This window comes from Carettochelys insculpta, chromosome 3 (assembly GCF_033958435.1).
Source record: "Carettochelys insculpta isolate YL-2023 chromosome 3, ASM3395843v1, whole genome shotgun sequence".
In the NCBI taxonomy this organism is placed as follows: domain Eukaryota; kingdom Metazoa; phylum Chordata; order Testudines; family Carettochelyidae; genus Carettochelys; species Carettochelys insculpta.
In genome coordinates, this window is record NC_134139.1 from 191,870,923 (window position 1) to 191,886,483 (window position 15,561).

The following is a 15,561-nucleotide window of genomic DNA, read 5'->3' on the forward strand; positions in this document are numbered from 1 at the left end:
TGCATGTTTGAAAAGGGGAGATTTTACACAACTTTTCTCCAGAACAGTACTTCTGTAATCAAAGATATACACAGGCCTTCTTGTTCTATATTTCAGTCGTTCTTTCAAAAAACTACCACATAAGATTTTATACATGTAGATAGATTTGATCAAATATTTAGGTTCTAAAACACATGGGAAAGAGGAGTTTTCTTGGAAGGAATTCACTGTACAGCGAATGGTGTTTTGAGTAGTTGGCAGTGAAAGAACTAGTTACAGCATGTTATTTTAAAAAGCAATATATTAAACAAAAATGGAAAAAAGTGGAGAGCAAATTGATAGTATACTAGGTTTGCCCTTGCTCCAAATGATCAGCACTGAAACATGTATATGTGTGTAAATTTCTGTTAATAAAACAGTAAGAAACATTGGAGGAAATTGTCATTTCCCATATGCAAAACGGAAATTTTGCAAGGCATCTCATTTCCTGCAATTTTTTGCTTGTATGTCCTATTGACATGGTTAGGGATCTACAACATGTGGCTCAGGAGCTGCATGCTAATCTTTAAGGACGTCTTTGTGGCTCCTGACGCTATAATTGCAAAGTAAAAAACAAACAAACAAAAAATATCCCTCCTGAATATTTTTGATAAATGGTGAACTTCTAAAAGCCCAGTGATGAATAACTCAGATCTAAATAACAAACGATATAGGATCTCAAAACACTGGATAACTCCCGCTTTAATATGTGCAATGCATCATGGGATATGATACTGTATCTGTGTTTTGATCATGTTGCTAATAAAATTTTATTCACTTGCATTGCAGCTCTTGAACTGATTTTTTTTAACCGAATTTGAAAAGAAATGGATCACCTTGCTATTCAGGTTGCCTACACCTGGGCATGATCATTTGTCTTTTCTAACTAGCCACACATCAGTTTGAGATAGAGCAAACAGTTCTTCTGATTTAAAAACAAAAACAAAAACAAAACCCACCCTCCATTAATATATGTGTATAAGCATGTGTTTTTCTTCTTCATTATTATTATTAGAGGTGTTACTAGTTGCAATGAGGATCAGAAAATACATACTTCAATTAAGTAATTTGTTTCCTGGGAAGGGTAGTGAGGAATAAGGGAGATCTATGGGAACTTAAACTGTACAGAGGTCATACAGATGTCATTGCTCTGCCTGCCTGGCTGCGTTGTTCTGTGCATTGCTAACCCACTGGCAGGCTCTAGCTAGGAGAAAGAAGTGCTAATGCGATGTGACTCAAGATCAATAGTAACATGTTTTTTTAGATGTACAGTTAGTAGTAGTAGTAGTTTGGAGACAGTACAGGATTATACTTTACACCTTTTTAGCTTCTAATAAGCACTCTTGGCCTTTAACTGCAACCAAACATAATTAAATATGAGGTTAAAGGAAGGCTGGCTGACTCAGGGGAGTAGTAACAAGACCGAGATCCTCTAACCTTTACATCAACCTAAGTCAGTAGTGACTCAGGATGTGCTACACTCCTATAACAGACCCAAGTCAGGGCCACAACTGGGCTCATCAACCAACTTGGGATCAGGCCTATAAAACCGTAGTGTAGATATTTGGGATCAGGCCAGTACCTGGGATCTGACACCCTGGTGAAGAGGGATACACCTACATTTCAAATTTTAGCCAGCAGGGTTGAATCCTGACAATGAGAGTGTTGTAGATTTTTTACTACTGTCTAGATAATTTTGAATTACATTTTTGAGACCATGGGACACCAAGCAATAACATTTTTTATGCAGAACACCTATGAAAAATTTCTTATAAAAATTGTTGTCAGACCAAAAAAACCAAACACCAACATACAGAGAAAAAGTAATATGAAGTAATTAAATCAGATATCATAGCAATAAAGAAATAACATTGTATCCGGTTTTAATAAGTGAAAATACAGACCATTAGTGTATTTTTCCGAATGCTTGCAGGACGCCTGCAAGTTATTCACAGAACATCAGTGTTCTGTGGAATATAGTTTAAGAAATACTGGTCTATATGCACCTTCAAAGTCAGATTCTGCATTGATTTACTACAGAACCTCATGGAAATCTGCCTGAGCCCATGGATTTAAGCAAACTCAGAATTTGGCCTTGAAAGATTATTCCTGTGTGTATTAAGTTGGAAATCTAGGTCCCGTTCATGCAATCAGATGAGAAACTTAACACCATGCATATTGGCACCAACTGTACTTTTTAGCAGTGTTATCAGAGATGCAGAGGATAACACTCTCAATTCTACAAGTAGCTCTGCACACATACTGTCCAGGTATAACACATCTTGGGGCAATTTGATACCCATGCCGTGCCTAGCCTATAGGTAAATGCAGGACATCCGAGGTAGACTCACAAAGGGATTTAGGTAATTTTAAGGTGACTAAATCCAACATTTAGGTACCACTGACCTTTATAAAAATGACTGCTGTCAACTAACCTTCTGGGTGCCTGGATTGCTGACAGACCTAACTTTCTACCAGTAGGTATACAAAAAGCTTAAGTCCTGATGCCACTGAACAGCACTGTATCCTAGCAGACACTAGGTGCTCCTTCTGTTCCCTAGAAGCTGTGCGCATGAGTGGACACTCATGGGAGGTTTCACTGTCTCACAGATGATTAGCAAAACATCCATACTTATGTTTGTGTTGCTCCTGCTGGTACTCATTTTGCACATGCCTTGACTTACATAAGAAAAAAATATTCCACACATGGATGGAAAAGATTAGAGTTGGGAACACTGGTGCTCTCCTCCACCTGTTTCACCTGTGGATCCTAATCCAGTCAGGGTGAATGCCTGCCTTGCACTCAAGGCAGCAGTGTGAGCAGGCAGGAATTCCAGGGACTGGCTGATAGGCAGTGTGCCTAATAATGAGGGCATTAAGTTAGGATGTGGGGAAACCAAGTTTGGATGCTTGGGACCTGATTGCAAGTCTCCTTCATGCTGGGAGAGGCTCTAATTACCTGGCTATTGGGTACTCTAGGGTGGGTTTAAATGTCCTGTTTTCCACATTCTATAAATACAGGAATAATCATCAGAACAGTGACTTTTACCAGACTTGCCCATGCCAACCCAGTACTGTGACCACTGGGCTACAGAATCACTCTTTCTGGCCCTACAAGTATTTAATTAGTTACACCCAATCAAACCAAAGAGGCAAGTGACATCAGCAAACTTGTTGGAGATGAGCTGGACATCAGATTCCTTGGCACTTTTTCAACCTGCTCCAGGATCTGCTGCTGTCCCCGCTTCAATCTTTATTGAAGGAACAGAGTTAAAAACAGTAGAGGAGTTCAAGTACCTTGGCAGTGTGATAGCCAGTGATGGGTCCCTTGACAAAGGAATCAATGCCAGAATCTGCCAGGCCAGACAGGCACTAGGACATCTCAGAGAGCAAGTGTTGAATCAGCACAATATCCGACAGTGCACTATACTGAAAGCGTACAAAGCTGTAGTCCTGACGAGTCTCCTGTATGGCTGTGAAACCTGGACCTTGTACAGAAAACATATAAAACTGCTGGAGCGCTTCCACACATGCAGCCTGAGGTCAATACTGCACATTCAATGGCAGGACAGAGTTACAGACTGGAAGTCCGGGACAGAGCAGGAACCATGAGCATCGAAGCCATGATTCTGAAAGCCCAGCTTTGCTGGACAGGGCACATCACATGAGTGGAGGAGTCAAGAATCCCTAAGAAACTCCTCTACAGTGAACTCTCCCAGGGCAAAAGGAATCAAGGTAGTCCTCACAAGAGGCATAAAGACTGCGTGAAGGCCAACAGTGCTCAGGATAGTTTAAAACCAGATCAGCTAGAGCAGCATGCAAAAGACCGAACAGGCTGGCATGCTCTCGTACGACAAGCGTATGACAACTTTGAATAACAGAGACGCGTATGCCTCATTGATGCTTGTGAGAGGAAGAAAGCAATGGCAGCAGCCTCACCAACAGAGCCAGGACAATTCCCTTGCCCCCACTGTGAATGCCCATGCTGGTCAAAGGTTGGACTCTTCAGCCACATGCGAGTCCCCAACCGATGAGCCTGTGCAAGCTCAAGACATCATCAGATACAATGGACTACCTACACACATACACAATGGACAGGCTTCAACAGGAGGGCCTGAAAAACACACCCATCTACATAGCTTGTCAAAACAAAAAGCTGTCAAGTAGCACTTTAAAGACTAGCAAAATAATTTATTAGGTGAGATTTCATGGGACAGACCCACTTCTTCTGTCCCACGAAAGTTAGCTCAATAAATTATTTTGCTTGGCCTTAAAGTGCTACTTGACTGCTGTTTGTTTTGATTGCATATAGACTAGCATGGCTGCCTCTCTGTTACTAAATAGCTTAGTAATTGTGGGCTCTTTCCTGGGATGTGGGACACCTTGATGCCTACCTCAGAGCTTTGAATTCCACTGGGGAACAGGGTGCTTAGGCATTGGGCGCTGTAATAGCAAAGTCCCTCTGTGAAGCTGTTCTCCATGGCTCTGACTCCACATCCTTCCAAGAGTGTTAAATTAAACAGACAGATCTAAAAAGTGTTAGAATAAGGCATTGGATCTAACCCCTATCAGCTGTGGAGATTCAGTTACAACTCTCATTGTAGCTACAGGATGCTCTTTAAAACATTATGCTAGTTAATAATATCAAACAGCATATTTATATAACCCCATTTAAGCTATTTAAAGCACTTCCTACTCGAGGCATAAACATTGGTTCACTTACCACTGAAATGCAGTCACAAGTCCTATTTACTTCACCTGAAGTAAATAAAGGAAATTTATGGGACTTAACAATGTATAGGCCATGCAAAGCATGGTCTCAGCAGACAGAGGAATGGGAGAGTCTTGTTAATGGCCTAAGTGACATCTGAGACCACGAGAATAGCCCAGAGTCAGAAAAGAAAAACACCTGTCACTCCTACCCCTTCCAGCTAGGGAAGAATTTTTCTCCACTTTAAATTCTTTAGTATTTTATGTGTTCCATTTTTAATTTAAGTACATTTTCGTCCAGGTCTCTTGGAAAAGTAATTCTTTCACTCTTCGCTGTTTAGACCTCAGAATATTGTATCTCGATGTGGGCACCGCATGTCAAGACAGATGTGGAGAAACGGGAAACATTCCAGAGAAAAAAAACAATGATTAAAGATCTAGGAAACGTGATCTGTGAGAGAGGACTGAAAGAATTGGGTCTGTTTATTTTGGAGAAGAGAAGGCTGAGAAGGGACATCATAGAAATTTTCAAGTACCTAAAAGGTTGTTACAAAGAGGAGGGAGATGAACTGTTCTCCTTGACCACTGATTATCAGACAGGAAGCAATGGGCTTAAATTGTACCAAGAGAAGTTTAGATTGGACAATAGGAAAAACTTCCTGTCAGCAAAGCTAAACACTAGAATAAATTGCTTAAGGAGGTTGTGGAGTCTCTATCACTGGAGATATTTAAGACTAGGTTAGATAAACACCTGTCAGGGATGATCTAGATGGTGTCTTGTCCTACTGTGAGGGCAGGGAACTAGACTTGATGGCCTCTTGAAATCCCGTTGAGTTCTAGGATACTGTGATTTCATACTATGTGGGATTTTCATCTTTACAGTAGTAAGCACCAAACTATCAATGAAATGGGAGTTGGCCCTCTTGGAAAATGCTCCTTTTCATTATTGTTGTCATCGTGAGGGAACCCCAATTTAGGATTAGGAGCATGGTTTTCTAAGCATTGTACCAACAAGTCCCAAAGTCACTGCCCTAGTCAACTTACAGTAAAGTTATGCAAAAAGCACATAAATGAGACAAACAGGAGTGAGAAGATTGGGAGTCTAATGTTTAGGAGATATGACTGTTAAGGAACTCCTCCATTTTGCACATCTGCCCATATGCACTTTGTAGTAGAAGTGAGTGCAAGAGAACTCTGAATGTCTTCTCTTTGTTAATTTAAGTAAGGGATGTTCTGTGATTTCAGCAAAACTCTCTCTCTCTCTCTTTTAATGTACTAAGCAAATGTTGTGCAGAATCCACATAATGCTAGTGCTTAAGGACAACATGTTTACCCAGCATGACCAAGACAGTATTTCTTTTTCTTTTTTTTCTTTTTTAGGTCTCGTGAAGGCGAAGGTCAGATGAATCACAAAATGGAACATTTGGTTCTTCATTGGCCTCCCTAGTGCTTTCCTCTCAGCAAGTTTCATTTTCTTGGCAAATGTCTGTGACTTATCAGTAAGTCATTCTAACATTTCTTCATGCCCTACTATTTCAGTTTCAAGATCATTAATAAAACAGCAGTTTGGGAAGCTGGCACAACAGGCATCCTAGTATGCTAGCAGGTAGGGTCTGATTTTTTACAGCTATTAGCATAGCCAGAGTTAGACCTAATAAATAACATCCCATAGTCTAGAGAGAGTTTTGTACAAAAATATGCACAGTATGCTTTCCACTGAGTGGCTGTGTGCTATTGAGTCGTCCATTACAGAAACTTTACCCTGGAAGTTCAAACCTTACCGTATTAAAGATTGAAAATGAAACCTGCCACCGCTACCCAGTAGGCTAGCCCAGCATAAACAATTAGTTGCTCCCTGTTAAACTTTGTCTCCATAACAGCCCATTGTAAATGTTTCATAAGATACGCTCTAGGACATCATTAGTATGCGAATTTCCTTTACCAATATCACAATGAATGCTTTAGGAAGACAAAGCTCATGTACAGGGAAGCTTGGCAGACAGAACATCACAAGAAGCTCTTGCTGAGTCGATTTAGGATCATATGAAAGCATGTGAGCCATTAAACTGCAATTCTTTTGATACTCAAATTTTTGCCTTCACATAATTGTATGAGTAGAATTTTCTGAAACCAATTTACTATCCCACCTTCATATACCCTACTGGGGCTTGATGGGTTATTTTTGAACTGGTTTGTCTTTTCTATTTTCCCTCTAAACTTTTTTTAAAAAAATTCAATTATAAAAAAGATTTGATGTTTCCTCCCTTTAAACCATTTTCTTCTGCTACAGTTCAGGGACATCTGCTATTCAGGACATGTTCCCATTTATCTTTATAGGCAAGGCAAATGCTGCTGCTGATCAGCATCATTGACTGCAGCATCCAGGGTGCTTCGCTTGAAATAGTCAGAAACTTGAAATCTAAGGAGAATGATTATTCCTTTAACCCACAGACAGCATTTTCTGTAATCTCAGTTAGCATTTCTTCCCATACCCAAACTCTAATCTTACTGACATCAACAGCAAACTCCTAATAACTCCATTGTAACCAGGATTTGATTCTGTGTGTGAAACGGAGAGAAAGGTGAGTCTGAAATGTGACATTTAAAATGGTAAATTGCATCATAACAAAGGTAGGTGTTGGATTAAGGCTAACAAACACTTACGTTTTAGATGAGTGGATTCTGTTCCCCAAGGATCAGTGTTTTGAGTACATTAAAGTACATGACTAAGTGCTTTACTCAAAATGGGCTGTAATGTCACCTATCAAAACCTCAAAATAAAACACTGGGTTTCAAGATAAATTTGAGAGTATTTTCATTTAAAATGAAATGAGGGAGTCTCACCAGTGGATGCTTGGGAAGGTACTCCCCTTTAATGCTGGAGATTCAGGAGCAGGGACTTTAACATAGGTATTCCCCATGTGAAGGGGGTGTAGCCAGACAGAGTCTCCCCCTTACAAGCCAGCTTGCTCGTTGCCCCCCCCCACTGAGGAGCACACAGGGCACGGAAATGGCTGCTGACAGCACAGTCTTTGATGCCCTCATTGAGGCCCAGATATGCTGGCTTATCGTGACCCTGAGAAGCAGAAAGTACAGCTAGAAGGCTAACAGGCCAGACTGTCAACATGAGAGCGGGGGTAAACCCTCAAGAAATCACCCCAGCTGGCATTGATCAATATGATGCACACACAATCACCCAGAAGGGGACGTGCCCCACCCGCACAAAAGAATGTCCTGTATTCCTAAATTGTTTATCTCTTGTCTTACAAGTGCAAACTAAGTAGAAATGCCCTTGTAACAAACTGGAGTCACAAAGACAAACCAGTATGATCTGGCACCATAGATAAGAAAGAGAATACATAACCCAAAAGGGGTATAAAAGATGGGTCCAGCAGAACTCTAACTTTGAGTGCATTCGACCAACTTCCTGCTGGTCGGGTCAGGTGATTGCCTCCCGAGGTCCACAGCTGGGGACGCCCAACCTCGTATTCGTCTTTCCGTCGGAATTGAGTGACCGATCCGGTTTGGCTACGCTGGTATCGAGAGACGCAGAGAGGGTAAGATACACCCATGCTAGGTCTCTGACTTTTTTTTTGTGCACAGCTAAAGAATTAGAGCTCTGTAACTAGTATCAAGGTATCATTGTGTTAGATGATAACAGATATCTTTGTATTGGATTGTAACGTAACTTGTTAACACCTGTACTTTGCTAGCATATAAGAAGTAAACAATAGCCTTTTGTAACCACACGCTTATAACTATAGCTTAATAAACTTGTAACTAGTTAAGATCCAAGCCTAACTATTTTGTTAACCCTTTTGTCACTGCAACACAGCCGGCACAACAAAAGAACTTTAACCATTTGGTTACAACAGCCTGGCCGTAGGTAAGAGTGCTAGGAGCTGCCTGCTCTAACAGTAAAAAACTGGGTTGCTTAGGACCCAGGGGAATCCGTCAGCCTGTCTTGGCTGCTTGCAGCGACGAGCTCTCTGCTCTTGTAGTTTTAAACTTGGATGATAACAAGGGCATAGTTGGTACCTCACCGCACATTACCTGGCCACCGGCTAACAGGGGGCTAACCAGCAGGCTATAGAGACATCCTTGTGAAACAGAACCAACTGAAAGAAAGGGTACATGTTGCCTGATATATCAGGCTGATTAAGAATTTGAACTGAAGTCTTCCACACTGGCAATGAGTTCCCAAAGCACTGGATTACTGGCTATTTTTGAGAGAGTGTATGTGTTTTCTTTTTATCTGATATAAATCATTTCAACAGATCTTATTTTTGTGAAGCTGAGTAACTCACTCCAAATACCAAGGAATCAGATTTGTTCTCAAAACAAAATTATTGTTTTCTACTAGCTCTGTTCACTTTTTATTTTGGTCTATGCAAAGATTCATTTTTGTAACATTCAAGGTGTGATATAGCAAAATGCCCATTGACTTCAGTGGGACAGGATTTTGACCCAGGTCTTTGTTATAACTTTTAACATGCCTCAACAATGACAAAAAAGTTTATTAGAAATAATAGGTTAAATAATTGCACAGTGAGCCACTTGAGATATGAGCTGCTATAATGGATTGCTGCCTTGAAGGGCTACGTCTACACGTGAAGCCTACATCGAAGTAGCCTATTTTGATGTGGCAACATTGAAATAGGCTATTTCGATGAATAACGTCTACACATCCTCCAGGGCTGGCAACGTCGACGTTCAACATCGACGTTGGGCAGCACCACATCGAAATAGGTTCTGCGAGGGAACGTCTACACACAAAAGTAGCACATATCGAAATAAGGGTGCCAGGCACAGCTGCAGACAGGCTCACAGGGCAGACTCAACAGCAAGCCGCTCCCTTAAAGGGCCCCTCCCAGACGCAGTTGCACTAAACAACACAAGATCCACAGAGCCAACAACTGATTGCAGACCCTGTGCATGCAGCATGGATCCCCACCTGCAGCAGCAGCAGCCAGAAGCCCTGGGCTAAGGGCTGCTGCACACGGTGACCATAGAGCCCCGCAGGGGCTGGAGAGAGAGCATCTCTCAACCCCTCAGCTGATGGCCGCCATGGCGGACCCCGCTATTTCGAAGTTGCGGGACGCGCAACAACTACACGGTCCCTACTTCGACGTTGAACGTCGAAGTAGGGCGCTATTCCCATCCCCTCATGGGGTTAGCGGCTTCGACGTCTTGCCGCCTAACGTCGTTGTTAACATTGAAATAGCGCCCAACACGTGTAGCCGTGACGGCCGCTATTTCGAAGTTAGTGCCGCTACTTCAAAGTAGTGTGCACGTGTAGACACGGCTAAGGTGTGAATAGCTTTGGTAAGGCTTCTTGACACATAGCACAAATTTTTAGAACTTTCTGGTGGGCTTTGTTTCCCCTTTGCATTGTGTGCATCTCACCAATTCTTGAAGTGAGCACCTACTTTACTTTAATCATGTTGTGCTTATCTGCATGCAGAAGAGAACTGAATAAGTGCAGTATGTGTAATTAACACTATGTTAATATGTCAGTGTGTGGATACTTGTCACACAGAATCCCCTTATGATGATAAGGAACTGCCTTAAACTTATATCAAAATAGGACACTTAAATAAGAGCAGCCACTCACAGATTTAGATAAAATAATGAAGTGTATATATTGAAACAGATATAGTAATTCTGGTTCCAGTCAATGGGTAGACAAGATCTTAGTGTTTCACAGTACAGGTGTGCTAAAACAGTCAAAGATTTAAATCAAGCTCTGTACTACATGCCTTGAAGACAGGCAAATTGATTATTAGAGCTACAGATAAAGATAATGGTGAGTGAATTCCAAATGTACAGCTAATATTGTCCAGAGGAGAGATTATGGACTGAGATCCTAGACTTCTGAGCTGTGACTGTCTGGCTATGTCAGCATTAGAGTGATCTGTCAACAGAGGTTACTGTTGGAAGACTTCTTCCAGCAAAACCTGTTGACAGATTGCGGCCAGACTACAAAGCATATTGAAAAAGCTATCCGCTCTGTCAGCAGAGAGCAGCCAGATTGCTTGGCCACTCTCGCAACAGAACAGCCCCCAGAACCCCATCAGACAGGGTCTCATGGCCAGCAAGCCGTTCTGGGAGCCCCAATGAGCTGCACCTTTGAACAGCCCCACCCAACATAGTCCCAGCTCTTGATGAGCCTTGCCTACCTCCACAAGGGACAGCACAGCTGCCACAGAAGGGCTCACACACTTGCTGAGAGACACAGTGCTTTCCCGATAGCCATGGTGCCAGAGCAGCCCCCAGGATAGCACTTGCCCACTCAGAGCTGCTTCAGCTTCTGCTGAACCTCCTCACAGCTGCTTTCCTCCTCCTCTCCAAGAAGGATGACCCAGACACCACCTTCAAAGAGCTTGCCCTTGCTGTCACACAAGCCCACCTGCACTTGCCCCCCTGGGTGTTTGAGTAGGACTGGAGGCACAGCACCAGTTCCAACTTGTGGGACAGGCTTGTCATGAGGCATTGGGACAACTAGGAGTGGCTCCAGAATTTCCACATGCAGAAGGACACCTTTCTAGAGCTCTGCACGTGGTCACCCCCACCCTCTGGAGACAGGACAGCCGGCTGTGGTCCACCATCCCTGTGGAGAAGCGGGTCACCATTGCCCTGTGGAACTTCATACCCCTGGACAGCTACCACTCTGTTGGGAACAAGTTTGGTTGGGATAAGTCCATTGTTGGGGCCATCCTCATGCACTCTCAGGCTGCAGATCCTGCACAGAAGGAGAGGGTGTGTCCTGCCTAAGGAGGGCCCTTGGGAAGCAGGGTCAGGGCATGGGGGAAAGCCCTGTCCCCAGCGGACCCACCCGCACACAGCCCTGCTGCTGTCGGGGGTGGCATCACAGGCAGGTGCCCAGAGAGCTCAGGACAGAGTGGACAGGAGTGGGAAGGGGATCTTCCTCAGGGCCCAGGGGCTCCCTCCCTCAATCCCAGATGGGTGTGTTCAGTCCCTTCCCCTTGCAGGTTGTGACGGCCATCAACATGCTCCTGCTTCAGAGGGTCTTCCATCTGGCAGATGTGGACACGGTCATGGCTGGATTCACCAACCTGGGGTTTCTCAGCTGCTTTGGGGCTATTGACAGGACTCACATCCCCCTCTTTGTCCCAGATCATAGTGCGGCTAAGTATATAAACCATGAGGGATACTTCACAGTGGTGCTGCAGGCCCTGGTCAACCACTGTGGACAGTTCCTTGACATGTACAACACAATCCCTCTCATTACCCCCTCACCCCTCCCTAACTCCTCATCAGTATGGAGGGATGTGGGGGTGCTATGCAAACAACTTGTGTTTTACTCAAACCAAGTTAAACAATTGGAAAACAAATGTTGTAAGGAAAAAAAACTATTTACAAGGTCCAAGAACAGTGAACTATACACAGTGGTGGGGGCTTGGGAGAGGGGCTGGGGGGTATCAATCCATGGAGTGGGTGGTGGGCTCCCCACAGGGGAGTGGGACTCTGTGTGGCATTGGCCTCTGGATCCCCTCCCACTGTATGTTTGGTGTTCCCATTGGGGACAGGAGCACAGGGAGGTATGGAGGTGGTGCTGCTGCGGTGGGGTCTGGGTCAGCAGGAGAAGCGGGGTGAGGAGGGCTGAGGAGCAGGGGACGCTATGGCAGGGCAGGCAGCCATGGCCATGACCCACTTCAGCAGGTCCAGCACACCCTGCAGGATTGCCAGCGGGTGAAGGAGTGGGAGGAGAGGGGTAGAGGGAGCAGGGAGCAGGGGTGGCATCTGCCAATAGCTGGGCCAACAGTTCCCACCAGATAGCAGCGTCTAAGTGGGACATTAGTTGGTCCCAGGCCCATGACCACCACCCCAGTCCTGCGACCACTGCTCCCTGTCATTCCACAGCTGTCACTTGAGGAGGTCAGTCAGCCTGCAGAAGGCAGCAGTGTGGGCCCTCTGGATGTTGTTCCCTGCTCAGCGACTTCCCTTCGAGCAATGGGTCTGCCCTCACGCTGGTGGGGTGCCGGCTTGCCCTGCTGCCACCTTGGGACTGGCTCACTCCAGTGCCAGGGTGGGGCTGGATGGCCCTGGTGGGGAAGTAAGGCAGGATCAGCCTTTGCTAGGTGCAGGCTCAGCTTTAAGGAAGACAAGGAGGGGAGGTGGTGAGTTATTCACGTAAAGCAGCCCCTAAGGCCCTGCCTCCCACTGTGAGCTGCCACCAACACCCCACCCATGTACCCTGCCTCACAGGGATGCCATGGTGCCTCAGGAACTGGGCTGACCATTATGCCCCCCCCGACTCCCACTTGATGTGCTAGCGGCCAAGAGGGTGCAGGGTCTGGCCACAGATGGGTCCTTGCATGGGTGGCAGGTGAGCCAGGTGCAGTCTGACCCCCCCTAGAGCCCCCTCACACATGGGCAGCTTGCAGCACTGTCTCCAGGAGTGGATGCCACATCCTGAAGGTTGATGACACATCCCCCCTGCCCCTATGGACACTTCATGGGACCACAGGAAACTCAGCCACACCCATGATAACTGGTCATCCAGGTAACTAAAATCATGCTGGATTATGGATGTTACGGGACCAAAGAGTTCTGGATTAGAGAAGTTCAACCTGTACAGGTGAGAAGTCTCTTCCTTTCAATTTAATGAGAGCTCATTTGAAATACTTAGCAACAGAATGTCTTATAGGTCCCCTATCAATTATGTCCAATGTAATAATTAAAAAATAGCAATTTCTTAAGTGCATTTTATAAATTATGACACACTGCATATATGTTAGAAAATATATAGGGAGCACTAGGGTGCTTTTCTTTGTTGCTCTGTGTGCACAGATGAAATCTGACATTTCCTAAGGGAGTGCTTTAGCCAGGACTACCACAGTGTTAAATGAGGCCACAAATTCATAATTTATCACTCCAGTATTCAGAAAATACTTCAACATTTAGCATCAACCAAAGACAATAAAACTCCAAGTTCTTCTTTAGCTAGAAAAGTGAAATTCATGAAAATCAGCTTTTGTCTTGCTTTATTGAGAGTGTATTGACAATTTCATCAGCATTTCCATCTTTTAAAAAGAAATGTTACTAAACTGTGAAGTCATTAGGCCAACATGAATTTAAATCTCAACCATAGCACTATTAATACAGCAAATTTGCTATAAACTGCCTTGGTGTCACACATGGCACATTTTAGAAATATAGAAGTAGCGATCTATTGTGTTGCTAGAAAAACAGTGTGCCATTTAATTAAATGAGTGAAGCTACTGCCATGAAAGGAAGCTTGGTGAATATTTTAAATTGTGTGAAATTTGCAGAATTTATCTCCTCAACAAGGTTCAAACTCATGAGAAGAAAAGAGACATTGCCGAATGTTACTTGCTTACTCATCTGGGCAAAGACTTCGGTATGCTAAGAATAACTGTGTTTCAAATTGTATTTTTAAAAAATTCTTAGTCTATAAAAGCCAGAAAGGACCATGGAAATCAACTACTCTGACATCCTGTATAATAGAATCCATAAGAATTCCCAGAATTAATTCCTGTTTGAATCAAAGCAGCTTTCAGGGTTCTTTCTTGATAGACAAAACTAAGGGCCGTGGAATGTATGCAACAAACAAAGCAGTAGCTGAAGTTAACACAAAATAAGCAGAGAAAAAGACTATAAAATATCTATTCATACACCACTCCATAAAGATGCTACAGCATGAATGGTTTGAAATAGAACTCTTACTACATCCAGCAAAGCATTCTCAAAATCAGGCTCCAAGCTATGGAATACTTTACTACCATATATATGTCTGAGACTCAGCACATAGGCTATGTCTACACTAGCCCCTCCCTCCCTTCTCAAAGGGGATGCTACTGAGACACTTCAGGACGTGATAATGAAGTGCTGCAATGAATATTTGGTTACAGGAATAAAAGGATTTGGAAGTGTGTGGGGTCCTTTTGAAAAGGACCCCCTGAAGACAAGCCTTGTGCTATTGAAGATGGCATATTCATTGCAGCACCTCATTAACATATTCTGCAGTGTCTCATTAGCATCCCTCTTTTGAAAGGGCGGGGGCTAGTGTACACATAGCCATATTGGTCTAAATGCAAGAGTCATCTTTTGCAGCCACCATAAGGCCTAGTGTTCTTTTTTTTTTCCCAACCACTCACAACAGATAAAAAGTAGAAGGTAAAAAGAAAGAAGAAATACTAAGAGAAAGAAGGAAGAGATGGAAGAATGAGGATGAGGGTACCTAGATACCTAGAGAATACCTAGATATCTAGAGGATACCTAGAGAAAATTTTCCTTGATACTCATATTTCATGTAAGTTGAAACTCTGCATCCAGGTCCTCATATTCTGGGCATACTTGTGGGCTGTAGTCTCCTGTCCCCAAAGAACTTACACAATCCGCTTTACTACATTAGTCATGTCCAAAATACTCTTCCCCTCTTTTGAAAGGGGGACCACACCTTTGCTTCGCAGTCCTTCTTGGAACAGTATTCCATGATCCAGGAAGTCCTTTTCTCCTAGACAGACTTACTCCCTCATTAACACACAGGGGAAGGTTCATCAAGGTTGATCAAGGGTCAAAAGACCTCCTGTTAAAGCCTTGTTACTGTACACTCAACTGTCCCCAACTCCCACACAGTCCCCAAACACACAACCCTCAATAGATCAAACTGTTTTCAGCCCACTGATTAATATTATGTGTTCACTTGGAGCTGGCTCTTAAACTCTTGAGCTGTTTCTACATGTGCCACTTTCTTCGGAAGTGGCATGCCAATAAACAGTCCAAAATATGCTAATGAGGCACGGATGCAAATTCCCTGCACCTCATTAGCATAAGATCATGTGATTT